The sequence below is a fragment of the Falco naumanni genome, chromosome 2, assembly GCF_017639655.2.
Source record: "Falco naumanni isolate bFalNau1 chromosome 2, bFalNau1.pat, whole genome shotgun sequence".
Classification (NCBI taxonomy): domain Eukaryota; kingdom Metazoa; phylum Chordata; class Aves; order Falconiformes; family Falconidae; genus Falco; species Falco naumanni.
The window spans coordinates 9,125,382-9,138,737 of record NC_054055.1 but is presented as its reverse complement, the minus strand read 5'-3'; the positions used below and the strand labels follow the sequence as shown (position 1 = coordinate 9,138,737).

General features: G+C 40.1%; 1 protein-coding gene across 21 annotated transcripts in view; it reads right to left on the bottom strand.

The window, feature by feature from the left end:
* Nucleotides 1-13,356, bottom strand: part of DLG2 (discs large MAGUK scaffold protein 2) — a 1,042,746-nt gene that overhangs the window by 117,697 nt on the left and 911,693 nt on the right. Inside the window, exon 1 of one of the 21 annotated variants that reach the window (XM_040583262.1) lies at nt 11,358-11,691. The exons of the other annotated variants lie outside the window; for them this stretch is intronic. The gene's annotated coding sequence lies outside the window, so the exon portion shown is untranslated. Of the gene's footprint in view, nt 1-11,357; nt 11,692-13,356 lie in introns of those variants that run through there. 21 annotated transcript variants of the gene reach the window in all.

Here is a 13,356-nt window from a genome sequence, read left to right as displayed (position 1 = left end):
ATCTCTGTAGACACAGCAACATTTCTTCACTTTAAGGCATAAGAAAGTCCTGTGTTGGCTTCAGGTTTGAGGAGAATGAAGATGCAGGATAATTCTTCTGAATTCTGCATCTCAAACCCATAGATGTAAACTGACTATTTTGGCACCAGTCCTTTCTGTTCCTTAAGACAGCATGTGCCCATGACAAGAGAGAGAAAGTAGTTTCTTGGGGTTTTTTTGGTTTAGAATGCTTTGAGCGTTTGACTGGTCTGTTAATCCCAGGTTAGACACCCTTTACCACAGGGATCTATCATTACAAGTGGTTCTGGTTTTGGTTGGGGTAGAGTTAATGTTCTTCACAGCACCTGCTATGGGGCTGTGCTTTGGATTTGTGCTGGGAAGTGTTGCGGATAACGCAGGGCTGTTGTAGCTGTGGCCGAGCAGCTCACACCGAGCCAAGGGCTTTGCTGCCCCTCACCCCACCCCACCAGCGAGGGGGCTGGGGGGGCACAAGGAGCGGGGAGGGGACACGGCCGGCACAGCTGACCCCCCTGACCCAAGGGATGTTCCATACCATATGGCGTCATGCTCAGCGTATAGAGCTGGGGGAAGAAGGAGGAAGGGCGGGGACGCGGGGAGTGACGGCGTTTGTCTTCCCAAGTCCCCGCTGCGCGTGACGGAGCCCGGCTGCCCTGGGGATGGCTGAGCCCCTGCCTGCCCGTGGGAAGCGGTGGGTGAGTCCCTTGGGTTGCTTTGCTTGTGTGCGCGGCTTTTGCTTCACCCGTTAAACTGTCTTTATCTCAGCCCAAGAGTTTTCTGACTGTAACCCCTCTGCTTCCCTCCCCCATCCCACTGTGGGGGGAGCAGGTGAGTGGCTGCGTAAGGGTTAGCTACTGCCTGGGGTTAAACCATGACAAAAGAGCAAGGATCTATGGATCTGAAATGCCACAACTTCTGGTGGATGACACCATGTCATGAATCTGTAATTTCAGTGCTGGATGTTTCTGTCAATGTCTCTTAAGCTTGATCTGCCACGTATACTTAACCTGTGTTAAGAGTGATGACCAAAGAGCAGAATATGGCCTGGCTACATGATGGCTGAGACTGCAAACCTAGAAAAGAAGTGGCTGCATGAAACATGGTGATGTTGTCCCTATTTTAAACCGTGTCATTCTTCATCACAATTTCACTACACAGTTTAGAAGACACCAGCACGGACAACGCCAGAAGCAAGAAAAAATTCTGGAAGGGCTGTGACATGTTGCCTACAGCTGAAAAGAAACTCAACTTCTGAAGAGAACCAGGATCAAAGGACCTGGGAAATGTCAGCTGGATGGTACTTCTGTCATGTTACAAGGCTTGATGCAGCAAGTACGGGAGAGCAAGCTCTGCAACAGATCAGAGCCAATTATCAAAGTAATCCCATTTGGCCATAAAAATATCTAGTCATTTAATACTGCTAAGCCTTGTTTGTAATCACAGAGCTTAATGAGAACAACTTACACTGAAAGGGAAGAAGGGAAGTCTCTGGAGCAGAAAGGCTGCTAAAGAGGGCGTTAACAAATGCAAGTAAATTTGAGGTTTTAACTTCTTTGATATAGGACATCCTCTATTCATAGAGGATGTTTTTTTCTAATCAGCCAACCCAATGCCGAAGCCAGCTTCAAGATTATGAAAGCGTACTTTTGTTTTCACACTCTGTGCCATGTAGGCAAGTCTCTCAATTAAGGAAAGGTTTCTTTTGTTTGAATGTGATTCTGTTTAATTTCTGGCAGACAAATATCAGAAATAATTACCATCTATAGAAGGAAGAATAGTAGTTGAATCTATAATTCTCATTACCCACCAGAATTTCAAAGTGAACTTAAATTCTAATCAAGCATTTGGCATATCTGAACAAAGAGGAAATGGTATTGAACAAAAGTAGTGTCATTTAAGTCAAATCTTGAACAACAAGAATGGTTTTTAGCAATGATTGGGACCTAACACCTGGGAAGAGCCTGAGAAGTATTCTCAAAATACTGAGAAGGATTCACATGTCTTTTGAGAAGTCTGACTCCTACTTGCCATGTTCAAGTCATATTGGATGTCACACCCCAAACACAAGGGAATTGGTCAACAGCAGTCAGTAGTGCTATATGTTAAAGATTTTAGCCAGTCTACACTGTAAATTCCTGGTGGAGGGGCACAAAGAAGATGGTTCTCAGTGGTTCCCAGTGACAAGAGAAGAGGCTGTGAGCACCAATTGAAATACAGAAAATTCCATTTAAACATTAGAAAACACTTTTTCATTCTAAGGATGACTGGATACAGAAACAGGTTGCCCAGAGTGTTGTGGCATCTCCATCTGTAGAGATACTCAAAACCTGACTGTACATGACCCTGAGCAACCTGCTTGTGCTGACCCTGCTAGAGCAGGGGGTGTTGGAGGAGATGATCCAGCTGCCTTACAGCCTCAACTATTCCGTGGAACAACTGGTCTAAATATGTGTGGTTATATACAAATGTAACACACAAGCACAGATCTTTCTTCATTCCTACTTAGAAATAAAGAGCTGATAAACCCCACTGGCAAGATAATGTATAGTTAACAACTTCAGTCATTTAGAATGCAAGGATCTTTAGAATAAATAAAATATAATACTTAGCTGTATTAGTGTCCCCTGGCACACATTATCCTCCCTAGTGACAGTGCTGTTGAACAACTAGGTACAGCAATATAAAGGTTTAATATCCAGCTATATTTAACATCAAACACCCTGATATTGGCAGTGCCCACAACGGCTATGGGTCTGTCAGCATTTTCAAGGCTTTATAACAGCCATAAAAAATCATGGAATATAGAAATGAGTCAACTGGTACTTATAATTGCTGGCATTTAGCACCAGGGACGATGACTAAGAATCTATATTTGAAATACCTGGAGTTGGTGGAGTCCAAGTACAAATCCTGGAGAAGATCAACTAAGCACTATGTTTCTGTGAATTAAATACACTGAATTGCATGCAGCTTACTGATTGTAGAACTTTTAGGCGAGCACTTGAAAATGCATTTATTCTGCACATGCCCTACAAACGTATTCAGTTATCTCGCAGAATGAGTATTGTTTTGCCTTGTTTTTCCCTGAATAAAGAATGTTGCCATGCTTGACATTCATCTTCCTGCTTTTTCATCAGTAAAGGTGGCTGCATTTCACATTTTCAGAAATAATGTTTAGGAAATTCCCTGGGGCATCATTTTCAATGGCAGATGTCATGTGTCTCACATGCTCAAACACAGCCTGAGAGCATTTCCAATGGTCTTTCCCTTCTGCATTAACCAACCCTACAAAGAATTAAGTTGAAACAAAAATTTAGGGAGTTAGTATCATAATGTCTCAGATGTTTCTCTGTCAGAGAAGAAGCTTCCCTAAAAAAAAGGTGTTCCAAGATTATATATTAAATGTATTTTTATATGGCGGTTTATGTAATTTATCTGAAAGAGTGCTGATATTCCAAACCACATGCTAACATAATTTACAATTATATTGCTTTTATCCAAAAGAATCCTGACGTGGTTCACAAACTTAATGCAGTACAAACACCATATATCAATGGTACCCACCTCAGGGTGTCAGTCACAATTACAGAACTGCTGCAAGTAAATCAAAGAACAGAACGGTGGCTAAATTAAAATGGTGCTTGATCTGCAGATTCAGCAGATAAATTTAACTACAACTTTACCTGAAAGACCTGCAGATTGTTTCAGAGTCACACTCAGCAAGAGGCATATCCACCAGAAGATGAAAGGCTGAGTCAGCCCTCACAGATGTCAACCAGAGGTTGAGGCAGATGTTGACCATGTTTCTGTTCTCAGCCTGGTCTTTGATTTCGGTGTATGTAAATGGCGTAAGTGAGATCACAAGTATGTTTCCAGATCAGTGCTTAGACCTTTACAATTTCCATTACTTAATTGAGTGACTTAAATATTTGAATTCAAGTTATTTACATGCCTGTTAAACTCAAATGTCAATTTTTTTTTTGCTAGGAAAACTAGTAGATTCAATATGGTTTGCCCCTGAAAAATGAACTTTTTAATCTAAATACAATTTTCCAGTAGGGATACAATTTTTCAGCACAGATATTGGAACATTAGGCTGTCCTGCCCCTCTTTTCTCCCTCCAAATGAGAGTTTTAGGCAATTGAAGATTTTCAGCAGTATCTACCTATGGCTGTATTTTCTGATATTTTTTTCCTTCTCTTCCTGCCTGCTTCGCCCCGCTCCCCCCCACCCTTGATCCCTCTTTGCCATGTATTACAATTTAGGAATAAGAAAAAACCCAAACAGTTTATACATATAGACCTGAAAAAACTGGACATATTTCTGGTATTTTGAACCTCACATTGATATGAAATATCATGTATATTTTGCATTCATTGTATACCTGTAAAATAATTCTTAACTATATCACAATTCAGCATAGTCTGGGATCTCAGGTATGGTAACCTAACACTGGGGAAAGGTATAGGAGGAAAAGAAAGGCAGAAGACAAAAGTGCTGTTACTGTACAGATTCAAAAGAAAATATGCCAGGTAGCTGATTAATTTTAAGTCAACAAGTCTTAGTCATTTTTCTACCCATGTTTCAAATCTTAAAAAATGCCTCCCATGAGAAATATAAATCATTAATTCTTGATCAGACATTTTTGTAAGGATTAGTTCACAGGCCTGCAGACAACATCTGCAGCTTATGCTTGTTTCTTCCTCTATTAACCAAGCATTACAAAAATCAACTGAAACAGAAAAATTCAGTGTTTCAGCCTTGGTAATCTTAGGTGGTTCTTTGGCCAGCCACCAACTCCTGCTTTCTATTGAATATCTCAAACAATTCAGGTAAAATGTTGGATTCTAAGTCTTATGGATAGCGTAGGGTAAAAGATGGACTAATTTATGCATGGTAGATAAACCTGAACTAAAATTTACACATGCACTTCACAATAATTCCACTAGAAAAAATGCATTAAAATATGCAGTTCTTTCTATTTTTTTGTCTTCCAGCCCTTCTACTTTTGCTATTTCATATCACTAACACACAATACCTGCACTCTGAAACAAATACAATAAAAACAAAGCAGAATTTATTCACATCTCTGAAAAGATGGGAGAAAGCCGACTATGAGTGTTGTCATTTCAGCAGTGAGGCGTGAGTAGCAAGAAATGAAAGACTAAAACCAAAGGAAGATAGTTGAGTGCAAAATATTTGCAGCACATAAACTTAACGAAAGCCAGTAGTAATTGCTACCATAAAAATATCCAAGCTGCTCTGCAAAGTTGTTTCAGGAATCTTGTAAAACTAAATCAGTCTACCACTATAATTCAAAAATAATAAAATTTGAACTGGAATAGAAGAAACCAAACATGAACAGGAAGCATTTAAATTACATTCAGTATTCCGGAATAATTTCTTTAATTCAAACAAGAACGTTTCAGAACAACTGCAGAAAAATTTAGGTTTTTTAACTGACAAATAGCAAAATATTGTGAAATGAAAGTAATTCCCTGCCTGGAAAACCTGTTTTGTATGTGGGAGAACTATTTTCTCCTTCCTCTGAAACTTAGTTCTGTGTTGGATGGGTATGTTTCATTGAAGTATTTAACTCCTGGGGCTGCACCTCACAGAGAAGAAACACTGACAACTGCGGGTACCAGCTGAGTTTCACCTAATGCCACCTACTAACACTTTTACTCTGCATTTCTGAACTGCAGCCCAACCCCAGGCCAGCAGCAGCCAGCACACACTTGTCATTTCTCTATGCCATGTGTATCACCCACCTGAGAAGGGCAGGGATAGTCCACAGGACATCAAGCAGGTAATAATTTTGCCCAGTCCCAGTTTTCTGTCTGGGGTAACAGATTCCTTTCTCAAGGAATATTTTGGTAGTGGGAGACACAGGTCTACTACTATAGACAAACTGAGATTAACTATACTGTAAATAAATACAGAGAGCATAAAATACTATTTACATGGAAAGGGTGATGGTAAATATGTTTATACTTTCTTAAAACAGCTACAAGTAGGTTTTTTGAGTAGTAGAGATTTTCTTTAGTTAACAATAGTTCTATTACTTAGATACTGCTAGGTAGAAATGTTTGCTCCTTACTATTGCTAGCTGCCCTGAATGTTTTTTTCTACTCATTGTACATATTCCTGAACGTAGCAAAAACATTTCCAAGAGTATAATTTACTTAAAATATAGAAATAAATAGCTATAAAAGAAAAAATAAACCAAAGTGAACTGATTAGTCTGCCTGGCTAGCTCACTCATTCAGTTTCAGCATGTGGCTACACACAACACAGTTCAACCAGTTCTTTATTATTTCATAATGTTAAAGGTTATTACCACAACTCAAAACCCAGGATAATAGTGGGTTCTTAAATTAGCATTTGCTTAGCTCAAAAGCCAGCGCACTAATCTCTTGCTTTAAAACCTAGCACAAAAAGCATTATAAACCACACTTACAGAGTGGTGGGTTTATGTTGTCTTCCAAACAAGAAACATCTTACTGAGAGTACAGCCATGGACTGGAAGGGACACATCACGCCCCACTCTGTTGCTTTGCAGGTTGTTCAAACATAACACACTGACCAGTGTGATGCAAAGATGACATTAACTTTCAGGATTTAAAAACTGCTGTCAAGCCAGGTTACACTCCCACTTGGCTAAAATAAAAGGAGATTTTTGCTAACGCTAAGAAAGTATTCTGAGAATGAGGACTCCATCTGCGGTTTTGTCAGGCTGACTTTTGAGGGAGTGCATTGGTAATTCCCAGGCGGAAAAATGGTGATGTCATAAGCATTTCCCTGTAGTACAAAATAAAACCGGTATATTTAATATTAAGCTTTAGGCCACCAATAACCTGAATTTGCACAGGACAAGATAGTATGCCACTGTTGTTCAGGCAGTAATTGAATCTGCCACGTATGGATCACTCCTGCTTGCATACTGGCAAGTGGAATGACGAGCATTCCCCATCTTTGATGATTCCAGGCAAGACAGAAAACTGAGGACCAGAGAAGCGGCAGGTATTTAGGAGTGCTTTCAATCCACAATCTGATGGGACTACAGCCACTTTCATATAGGGCTATACAAAAGGTTCGCCACAGAAATTTTTTCTTCTACACATGGTCACGCTATGGAGAAGATGAAAGTGTTCATCTACAGAAATGCACAATGGCTTCCAGCACAGCTCATTCTTGGGACATGTTTCTAATATCTGCCTGCAGGAGTCAAAATTGTAGGGTCTTTACTAGAGCTGATCTTGGATGTCAGTTGAATCCTACACCTCTACGTATGAGTAGCTTCTCCATAGGTTGTAACTGTTCTGTGGTGGAAATAGCCGTAGCAACCAGCACCCTTCTGATCATGCACATTCCCTGAAAACATAGAGGAACTCCACTGAAAGCTGACATGAGCACCTTGTGTGTTGAAAAGGACCCTTGATTGATACTGTTCTTGTTGTTGATCATCTACACTACCTTAAATGCCAGGCAGAAAGCAGAGCATTTGTATCACTTGATTTCACTAATGTCTGGCTCCTAGTGATTTCTGGTGCTGAATTCTTCAGAACCAGCTCTATTACCCTGGAGCACACCCTCCTCACCTGGGAGGTTTCAAGGACAGACAGATCTGCTTGTCATTTTAACCATCTGGCAGCAAAGAAGGTGCAGGAGTTATGCACCTTGCTTTTATTTTATTTTTTTTCCCCATAGCAAAGACTACTTACATTGAAAGCTCCGTAATGCATCCAGATGCCAAGACACTGAGAGCAACTAAACAAATGAAGCAATTGCATCCAGAAACAAATGAAACTTAGCATTTGTTTTGCTTATAAATGAATCTTTCACTGTTTTTATAACTTGAACATCCTCTACTGCTTGTACAAACATACAAGATCTAAAATACCTCTTTTGAAGGATTAGGCCTTTGCATGTATTTCACTCCCAACGTAAAGAACAAACCAACATCAAAGGGCATGCTGTGTTTACGAACACACTTTTTGTCTCCTACAGTTGCCAGATTTGTTCCTGCACTGTTGGATAATCGTTTAAAATGGTATAGCCTATCTATCCAGACATACACAAACCCCTGCTGTTTTTCATTGACACATCGTCTTTTACTACATTCTGCCTCTTACAAGCCATAAAGTTACTTTAGCTGTTCCCAACACTGTCTATACTACATATCTAACGTATCTTTCCAACCCATTTTTCCACTGAAGGACTTCTCCTCAAAAGCACATCACTATGATTGCCGGTGTCTGTACAGCTTTCACACCCATCGTGACTACTGAATTCAAAGCTGAGAATGCTGCAAAATAGCATGCAATGTCCCTTTATCAGTCACTTCAATAAAAAGTGAGAAGAGATTTAATGTATGGTTATTGGTTTTCAATTCCAGAGCTTTCCGTACTTGAGCCTCAGTATTATAAATGTATTCCTCTATTGAAGAGTATACAGCATGTGTGTGCTCGAAAGAGGGAAACAGAACTATTACAGGCACACAAGCGTGTGAGTTTACACACTGCTGCTGCAATCTCCAGCATTTTTGACATTTTTTCATCATTTGATGATGATGATCATCAATATTCATCAAAATCTCCAATTTTTGACACAGGCAAAAAGCACAGTTGCACAACTACACAGCCGCGCATTAGTCATATTAATTGCAAACTGAAAAATAACTCTCCGAAGAATGATGCTGGGTTATCCAATCCCCTATTTCACCAAAAATGTCGGCCATCAGCTGTTATGGGACTTCACAGAAAACCTGAAGGTCAGTACACAAGAGGTATTTCAGTCCCAAGAAAAAAAGAAAAAAAGATCAATTCCAAAGCTAAGAACTTTTATCTAAGATGCTTTTCCCTGGGTGTCTATATTTTATATGAAAGATAATATGAACATAGGTGCCTTGACTGGTTTCAGCTGTAACCAAAGGGCAAAAGCCGAGGAAGATTCCTCTTTGAGAGGTTTCTGCTACTCAAGAGTGCTATGCATCAATCCTAAAATAATACCTCTGTTTAGAAATGAATAGAAGCCAACATACTCCTTAGAGTTGTGGTGTAGTACGTTTCCAGCAGGATATATCACTAACCACGCACATGGCTGTTACCTGGACCAGCCCTGGTAGCTAAGGGTACTTAAGGCACTGCACTCCACAGAAAGCACTGCTGCCACTTACTGCGAGGTGGGAAGCATGGATCACAGCAGCAAACTCCTATCGAGGTAAAACAACTGGGTTCACCAGACCAGAGAGGATTTAAAATACAGTTCTTAGTCACTGTGGTTTTTTCCTCAGCAGCACTCCTGGACTATGCCTGCAAAGGAGCAGTAGGCACGCACCCAGGTTAAAAAGTGGGTTTTACCACATCCTCTGGTTATTTTCCTTGGTCTTACCAGGACTGAACTTCAAAAACCTGGTCTCATCTGCGCCCAACCCTCCATACCATGGCCTGGGGATGAACTAGTTGGTACCTTAATTATATTGTGCTATAACAAATAGCGAGTCTGGAGCTCCAGTGCCCACAAGAGCCATATGCCCACATCATAACTTTCTCCTTTTAGGGTTGCTTTTCCTGTCCTAATTTATACTTCCTCAGTTACAGCACATACATTTACATGGTTAATGTTCAGATTGCTGAGATTACACCATAGTGATGCATGCGATGTAAATGCTTAGACAGATGGATGCAATATCACAGATTTCTGAAAGGAGGAGAACTTGCAAAGCCAGAAGCTCACACTTTAAGAAATCTCATTTGCTAGCACAGGGGTCACTGAAAATAGATCTGAATGCTTAAAAAGCAGTGAAATACTCTTAAATAAAGCACTGCTGACAAAGGTATATACTCTTTCCTAGAAATAGGCTCTAGTCTGTTAGGCTGCCAGGAAATGATGTTCTCAAGAAATTCTGATTTTTTTCAGATTTATGATCTATAAAGAGTAAGTGCAAATCTGTTCTGCAAAGGAAGTCTGTGGCAAAGGCCACCTTGCCAATAGCCTTCCTCTTTAAATAAAAAATGATGCTAAAAAGAGACACCTTATTAATTAAGCTAGGATCTGTCCTGCAGCTTCAATGCTTCACATAGAAATTACCTATTCCATGAGTTATAAGTGAGAAGTCACAATACAAGTTTAAATCATTACAGAGTAAACAGTTTGGACTGGTACCAGATGAGAGGTTACTGGTCTCTCTCCAGTTATTAATAATACAGCAATAAGACAACAGGTGCTGTTCTGCCAAGCCTTCTTGGTATTTTGATAAAACAAACTTGCCTCTCCAACCCACAGAGAAAAGCAAAAAAAACAACCGGCACAGAGAGACAGGAGCAATGACTGCCCCTTTGATAATACTGCTACTGATAAAAGGAAAAGTAAAATTGCCACTCATGGCCACTTGCCTCTCCTGATGAGGAATACAGGTATTTTACAGCAATGCTAATATTTCAGTTTCATAAACTCTGCTTTTCGATTCCTTCCCGGTTAAAACAACAACAACAAAATTCCTGGCTTGCTGATCTTTAAACGTTACTGGCACGATACTGTCGACAGATATTAAAGGAGCTTGCTTGAAAAGATGTAGAGATCATAATGAAGCAAGGGATAATTAAAGCAAAGAAACTAAAGCTGGTAAAATTCAAAAAGTAATGCATATGTTATAGGAAATATACCTTTCCCTGCCTAGCTGTGCTCTATTATGTTTCCCACAGTTTCTTTCAAAGTCTCTCTTTGCCTTTCATCTTACACATATTTCAGCACTGTTGTTATGCAAGATGGGGAATCATTCATTTTAATGTGATACTCAGCATATTACCACAAAAACACAGAGAGGTTACCATTTTACTGGTTATCTAATTAAAAAGCTCTACAATAAAAATTCTTTGCAGCCCCTCGCTGCACACAAAAGATTCAATGCTGCATCTGAAAAGCCACATGTACATAAAAGCACAGAATTTGCAAATGCTTCTGATTTTAGCTTTTTCTTTTTTCTTCCTCTGGTTACAAAAGCCACAGCTATCACTCTTTTTAACCGCTAATAAAAGCAATTTAATGACAGGTAGGTTTGTTGGTTTGTAGCTTCTTTGAACCCTCAACACACTCACTAAAGGAAAGTAACTTTAGCTAGAAAAGAGATCCTCACAGCACTATGGTGAATAATTCATCATTGCATTTTTCTTTTCATCTCATTTTGTGCCAGTAACGTATACAACTGAAAATATTGCAAAATCTAAAAACAACCACCGACAAGGACTTCCAGCAGCAAAATACACATAAAACTAGCAGGCAGGTTTCCCCAGCTTATATAATAACAGCTTTAGCTCAACAGAACCCCCATCACTCACCGAGAACTGAATTCACTTGAACAAAAGCAGAGCCCAGTCACCAAATGCAGCTTCGTAGGACTCTTAATGCGAGATGCTCCTGTCTGCTGTTCAGTTCACACTTGCCTTTATAACTAAACCAACCAACAACACTCAGTTGCTGAACCTGATGAATTATAAAACGGTAGCTCCCAGACTCTCATATTTTACATCACAGGGGGTGGTCATCCAGCATACACACTGCCTGTGTACATATATTCTGCTATAACTCATCCTGATAAACACATCAGTGCTGGCAGCAGTGACAGTAATTGGTGCTCAGGATGTACAAGCACAAACCAATAGAGCACACTCCCACCTTCTGCTCTGTGCAACATCTCTACCTGTCAATCACTGCACCTAGTTAAGGTGGAATGATCAACTGCACTTCAGGGGAGAAGCAAAACTCAGAGGAGAAACCATCTACCAACACGTATTCTTCACTTAAACATTTCTTAATACAGTAGTAAATGTAGCTTCATCCTCCTCTACACACAGTTTTCATCTTTTTTTTTTTTTTTTTTTACATTTTCATAAAAATCTTCCCTTCTTAAAGACACAGTTCTTGTTTAGTGACTAACACACAGTTCATAACTTCCACTAGCATGAATGGAAATTATTCTGGCAAATTCCATGGACATTAGCAAGGATAACGTGAAAGCATTACTCCAGGCAGAATGACTGTCGAAAGCAATGTACTTGTTAGGTAAAATTATGTGCACATTTTAAAAGCCTCTTAAAAAACCCTGATAGGTTTTAAGAATGTTCTCTAAGTTATAAATATATGTTTTTAATGGTCTTCGCTTCTGTAACGCTTCCTTTTCTCTCTATGCTTGCACTGTTTTTAAAGTAAATGTATAGATACAATCCAACAGAACCAAACAGCTAAAACTTAAACCCATTAATACAATCAATTAAACATTTTCAAATGGGATTAATTACAGCAATAACATTCACAATCGTTGCACACACCACAAATTATCACTCACAATTAGCTCCCAACAAGGAAAACCGGTTATGGTACTGGTAACACACAGCCAGGGATCAGTCACTGCAAAGCGTTTTGTATGGTAAGTCTTTTATGATGGAGCAGAAGTTGCTCTTCCAGAGTTGAGCTCCAGGAATTTTGTATGGATTTTACACAAACTCAAGGCTATTTGTACAAGCGCCGAGTGTGAACGAATGCTTTATTCTATTTCTACATCACTGGTTATGGCTCTCAGAAGGCTCCATTTGGAACCTGAACTTGAGCCAGCTCCTTTCATTCCCCGTGCCTGTAAGACTCTCCCAGTATTTGGTACCACCAAGACAGGATGCGCTTGGGAAGGTGAGCACAGTTGTGTGAGCAGTTGCGCATCGTCTGGATGCTTTTCCGCGAACAACTGGGCTGAGGAATGCAAATGAAGCCTGTGCCGGCAGCCCCAGGCAGAAACCCAACCCTTCTCACCATCTGGACCGACTGATGTGCGTCACGATGTGGGAACAGGGTGTTGCATTTCATGCATAGCAAAAGCAAGTCCTATATATATCCCTTTTCTCCCGTCCTCAGCTGCTTGTTCCCCCCCATTCCTCATTTGTCTCTTTGTGTTCAGCACCTTCACTATCCCAGAAAAAAATTCACTAGAGGCCAGAGGCATGAGCAGTGTTTCTGCATGCGCTACTGACTCTTACTATAGTGGCTTGGATGAAGGAAAAGCTGTGTATAGTTGGGTGGCAGAATGTAGGGGAGACATATCAGGACTTAATCAGAGTAATGGCTGTGATGTCTCTTTCTCAGAGGAAAGGGCAGCTGAGATCCAGTAATTGGATTTTCCAGCCATGCTGACTGGGAATAATCCAATATGGGCAGAAAATATTCCAAATGACAGACTCTGGCTCATTAAGAAGGAGCAAAAAGGTCTGCGCCACTGGATTTGTCTTTTAGAGCCAAATTTTATTCTCATGGGTATACACATTTCACTTGCAAATCATGGAGATTCTC